This window comes from Lolium perenne, chromosome 4, assembly GCF_019359855.2.
Source record: "Lolium perenne isolate Kyuss_39 chromosome 4, Kyuss_2.0, whole genome shotgun sequence".
In the NCBI taxonomy this organism is placed as follows: domain Eukaryota; kingdom Viridiplantae; phylum Streptophyta; class Magnoliopsida; order Poales; family Poaceae; genus Lolium; species Lolium perenne.
The window spans coordinates 339964385-339970384 of NC_067247.2; positions in this window are offsets into that span (position 1 = coordinate 339964385).

Genomic DNA, 6000 nt, shown 5'->3' on the forward strand with positions numbered 1-6000 from the left:
TGAGATCATGTAAATCACTTATACCGGAAAGGTACTTTGATTACACCAAGCACCACTGCGTAAATGGGTGGTTATAAAGGTGGGATTAAGTATCCGGAAAGTATGAGTTGAGGCATATGGATCAACAGTGGGATTTGTCCATCCCGATGACGGATAGATATACTCTGGGCCCTCTCGGTGGAATGTCGTCTAATGTCTTGCAAGCATATGAATGAGTTCATAAGAGACCACATACCACGGTACGAGTAAAGAGTACTTGTCAGGAGACGAGGTTGAACAAGGTATAGAGTGATACCGAAGATCAAACCTCGGACAAGTAAAATATCGCGAGACAAAGGGAATTGGTATTGTATGTGAATGGTTCATTCGATCACTAAAGTCATCGTTGAATATGTGGGAGCCATTATGGATCTCCAGATCCCGCTATTGGTTATTGGTCGGAGTGAGTACTCAACCATGTCCGCATAGTTCACGAACCGTAGGGTGACACACTTAAAGTTGGATGTTGAAATGGTAGTACTTGAATATGGAATGGAGTTCGAATATTTGTTCGGAGTCCCGGATGAGATCCCGGACATCACGAGGAGTTCCGGAATGGTCCGGAGAATAAGATTCATATATAGGATGTCATTTTATGTGAAATAAAATGTCGCGGAAGGTTCTATGGAAGGTTCTAGAAAAGTCCGGAAGAAACCACCAAGGAAGGTGGAGTCCACATGGGACTCCACCTCCATGGCCGGCCAACCCTAGTGGGGGAGGAGTCCCAAGTGGACTCCCCTTAGGGGCCGGCCACCCCCATATGGGAGGTGGAACTCCCACCTTTGGTGGGAGTCCTAGCTTGGCTAGGTTTCCCCCTCTTATGGAAGGTTTTTGGTTCGGGTCTTATTCGAAGACTTGGACACCAACACTTGGGGATCCACCTATATAATGAGGGGCCAAGGGAGGGGGCCGGCCACCCCAAGACCACAAGCTGGCCGCCCCCCTTGAAGTGGCCGGCCACCCCCTCCCAAACCCTAGCCGCCCCCCTCTCCTCCATATCTCCCGCGTAGCTTAGCGAAGCTCCGCCGGACTTCTCCACCGCCACCGACACCACGCCGTCGTGCTGTCGGATTCAAGAGGAGCTACTACTTCCGCTGCCCGCTGGAACGGGAGGTGGACGTCGTCTTCATCAACAACCGAACGTGTGACCGAGTACGGAGGTGCTGCCCGTTCGTGGCGCCGGAACCGATCGTGATCAAGATCTTCTACGCGCTTTTGCAAGCGGCAAGTGATCGTCTACCGCAGCAACAAGAGCCTCCTCTTGTAGGCTTTGGAATCTCTTCAAGGGTGAGACTCGATACCCCCTCGTTGCTACCGTCTTCTAGATTGCATCTTGGCTTGGATTGCGTGTTCGCGGTAGGAATTTTTTTGTTTTCTATGCAATGTTATCCTACAGTGGTATCAGAGCCGTGTCTATGCATAGATGGTTGCACGAGTAGAACACAATGGTTTGTGGGCGTTGATGCTCTTGTTATCTTTAGTTTGAGTACTTTGCATCTTTGTGGCATAGTGGGATGAAGCGGCTCGGACTAACTTTACATGACCGCGTTCATGAGACTTGTTCCTCGTTCGACATGCAACTTGTATTGCATAAGAGGCTTTGCGGGTGTCTGTCTCTCCTACTATAGTGAAGATTCAATTTACTCTTCTATTGAAAACATTAGTATCAACGTTGTGGTTCATGTTCGTAGGTAGATTAGATCTCTCTCGAAAACCCTAAACCACGTAAAATATGCAAACCAAATTAGAGACGTCTAACTTGTTTTTGCAGGGTTTGGTGATGTGATATGGCCATAATGTGATGATGAATATGTATGAGATGATCATTATTGTATTGTGGCAACCGGCAGGAGCCTTATGGTTGTCTTTAAATTTCATGTTGAGTAGTATTTCAAAGTAGTTGTAATAGTTGCTACATGGAGGACAATCATGAAGACGGCGCCATTGACCTTGACGCTACGCCGACGATGATGGAGATCATGCCCGAAGATGATGGAGATCATGTCCGTGCTTTGGAGATGAAGATCAAAGGCACAAAGACAAAAGGGCCATATCATATCACATATGAACTGCATGTGATGTTAATCCTTTTATGCATCTTATTTTGCTTAGATCGCGACGGTAGCATTATAAGATGATCCCTCACTAAAATCTCAAGATAATAAAGTGTTCATCCTTAGTAGCACCGTTACCAAGTCTTGTCGTTTGAAGCATCTCGTGATGATCGGGTGTGATAGATTCAATAAGTACATACAACGGGTGCAAGACAGTTTTGCACATGCGGATACTAAGGTGGCCTTGACGAGCCTAGCATGTACAGACATGGTCTCGGAACACGTGATACCGAAAGGTAGAGCATGAATCATATGGTTGATATGATGAACACTTTGAGTGTTCACCATTGAAATCACACCTTTTCTCGTGATGATCGGGTTTAGGTGCGGTGGATTTGGTTCGTGTGATCACTAAGACAATGCGAGGGATATTGTTTTGAGTGGGAGTTCACTTAGATTTTTAATTATGTTGAATTAAAATTTGAACTCAATTTGTCATAAACTTAGTCTAAACTATTGCAAATATATGTTGTAGAGATGGCGTCCCCAATCAATTTTAATCAGTTCCTAGAGAAAGAGAAACTTAAGAGCAACGGTAGCAACTTCACCGACTGGTTCCGTCATGTGAGGATCTTCCTCTCTGGCGGAAATCTGCAATTTGTGCTTGATGCACCGCTAGGTGACCCTCCTGCAGAAACTGAAACCGATGAAGTAAAAGCTGTTTACGCGACTCGGAAAACTCGGTACTCTCAAGTTCGAGTGTGCCATCTGTGCGATGCGGAATCCGATCTTCAAAAACGTTTTGAGCACCACGATCCTCATGAGTTGATGAATGAGCTTAAAGCTATATTTGAGACTCATGCGGCCGTGGAATGCTATGAAGCATCGAAACATTTCTTCAGCTGCATGATGGAAGAAGGCAGCTCCGTTAGTGAGCACATGCTCGCCATGACCGGGCATGCGAAGAAACTCAGTGACTTGGGAATAGTGATTCCTAACAGATCGGGGATTAATCGTGTCCTTCAATCACTGCCACCAAGTTACAAGAACTTCGTGATGAACTACAATATGCAGAACATGAACAAGGAGTTACCTGAACTCTTTGGCATGCTAAAAGCTGCTGAGATTGAGATCAAGAAAGAGCACCAAGTGTTGATGGTCAACAAGACCACCAGTTTCAAGAAACAGGGCAAGTCTAAGGGAAAATTCAAGAAGGGTGGCAAGAAAGCTGCCACGCCTCCTATGAAACCTAAGAACGGCCCTAAACACGATCTTGAGTGCTATTCGCAAGGAGAAGGGACACCGGAAGCGTAATTGCTCCAAGTATACGGCTGATCTGAAGAGCGGCCTTGTCAAGAAGAAGAAAGAAGGTATATCTGATATACATGTTATAGATGTTCATTTCACTGGTTATCGTTCTAGTACACAGGTATTTGATACTGGTTCGGTTGCTCATATTTGTAACTCGAAACAGGAACTAAAGAATAAACGACAACCGCTGAAAGATGAAGTGACGATGCGCGTTGGAAACGGATCCAAGGTCAATGTGATCGCAGTCGGCACACTTCCTCTACATCTACCTTCGGGATTAGTTTTAAGCCTAAATAATTGCTATTATGTACCTGCGTTGAGCATGAACATTATATCTGGATCTTGTTTAATGCAAGACGGTTATTTATTCAAGTCTGAGAATAATGGTTGTTCTATTTTTATGAATAATATCTTTTATGGTCGAGCACCACAAAAGAATGGCTTATTTCTGTTAGATCTCGATAGTAGTGATACGCATATACATAATATTGATGCTAAGCGAATTAAATTGAATGATAATTCTACTTATATGTGGCACTGTCGTCTTGGTCATATTGGAGTGAAACGCATGAAGAAACTCCATACTGATGGATTACTTGAATCACTTGACTTTGAGTCACTTGATAGATGCGAAGCATGTCTAATGGGAAAAATGACAAAGACTCCATTTTCTGGTATGATGGAGCGAGCTACTGACTTATTGGAAATCATACATACCGATGTGTGTGGACCAATGAGCGTAGCATCGCGCGGTGGTTATCGTTATGTTCTAACCTTCACAGATGATCTGAGTAGATATGGGTATATCTATTTCATGAAACATAAATCCGAAACTTTCGAGAAGTTTAAGGAATTTCAAAGTGAAGTAGAAAATCAACGTAACAAGAAGATTAAATTTCTACGATCTGATCGTGGAGGTGAATATCTGAGTTATGAGTTTGGCATGCATTTAAAGAAATGCGGAATATTTTCACAATTGACACCGCTGGGAATGAAGGAGATATGCCCTAGAGGCAATAATAAAGTGGTTATTATTTATATCTTTATGTTTATGATAAATGTTTATATATCATGCTAGAATTGTATTAACCGAAACATTAGTACATGTGTGATATGTAGACAAACAAGAAGTCCCTAGTATGCCTCTTAAACTAGCTTGTTGATTAATGGATGATTAGTTTCATAATCATGAACATTGGATGTTATTAATAACAAGGTTATGTCATTATATGAATGATGTAATGGACACACCCAATTAAGCGTAGCATAAGATCTCGTCATTAAGTTATTTGCTATAAGCTTTCGATACATAGTTACCTAGTCCTTATGACCATGAGATCATGTAAATCACTTATACCGGAAAGGTACTTTGATTACACCAAACACCACTGCGTAAATGGGTGGCTATAAAGGTGGGATTAAGTATCCGGAAAGTATGAGTTGAGGCATATGGATCAACAGTGGGATTTGTCCATCCCGATGACGGATAGATATACTCTGGGCCCTCTCGGTGGAATGTCGTCTAATGTCTTGCAAGCATATGAATGAATTCATAAGAGACCACATACCACGGTACGAGTAAAGAGTACTTGTCAGGAGACGAGGTTGAACAAGGTATAGAGTGATACCGAAGATCAAACCTCGGACAAGTAAAATATCGCGTGACAAAGGGAATTGGTATCGTATGTGAATGGTTCATTCGATCACTAAAGTCATCGTTGAATATGTGGGAGCCATTATGGGTCTCCAGATCCCGCTATTGGTTATTGGTCGGAGTGAGTACTCAACCATGTCCGCATAGTTCACGAACCGTAGGGTGACACACTTAAAGTTGGATGTTGAAATGGTAGAACTTGAATATGGAATGGAGTTCGAATATTTGTTCGGAGTCCCGGATGAGATCCCGGACATCACGAGGAGTTAGGAATGCTCCGGAGAATAAGATTCATATATAGGATGTCATTTTATGTGAATTAAAATGTCGCGGAAGGTTCTATGGAAGGTTCTAGAAAAGTCCGGAAGAAACCACCAAGGAAGGTGGAGTCCACATGGGACTCCACCTCCATGGCCGGCCAACCCTAGTGGGGGAGGAGTCCCAAGTGGACTCCCCCTTAGGGGGCCGGCCACCCCCCCACATGGGAGGTGGAAACCCCACCTTTGGTGGGAGTCCTAGTTGGGCTAGGTTTCCCCCTCTTATGGAAGGTTTTTGGTTCGGGTCTTATTCGAAGACTTGGACACCAACACTTGGGGATCCACCTATATAATGAGGGGCCAAGGGAGGGGGCCGGCCACCCCAAGACCACAAGCTGGCCGCCCCCCTTGAAGTGGCCGGCCACCCCCTCCCAAACCCAAGCCGCCCCCTCTCCTCCATATCTCCCGCGTAGCTTAGCGAAGCTCCGCCGGACTTCTTCACCGCCACCGACACCACGCCGTCGTGCTGTCGGATTCAAGAGGAGCTACTACTTCCGCTGCCCGCTGGAACGGGGAGGTGGTCGTCGTCTTCATCAACAACCGAACGTGTGACCGAGTACGGAGGTGCTGCCCGTTCGTGGCGCCGGAACCGATCGTGATCAAGATCTTCTACGCGCTTTTGCAA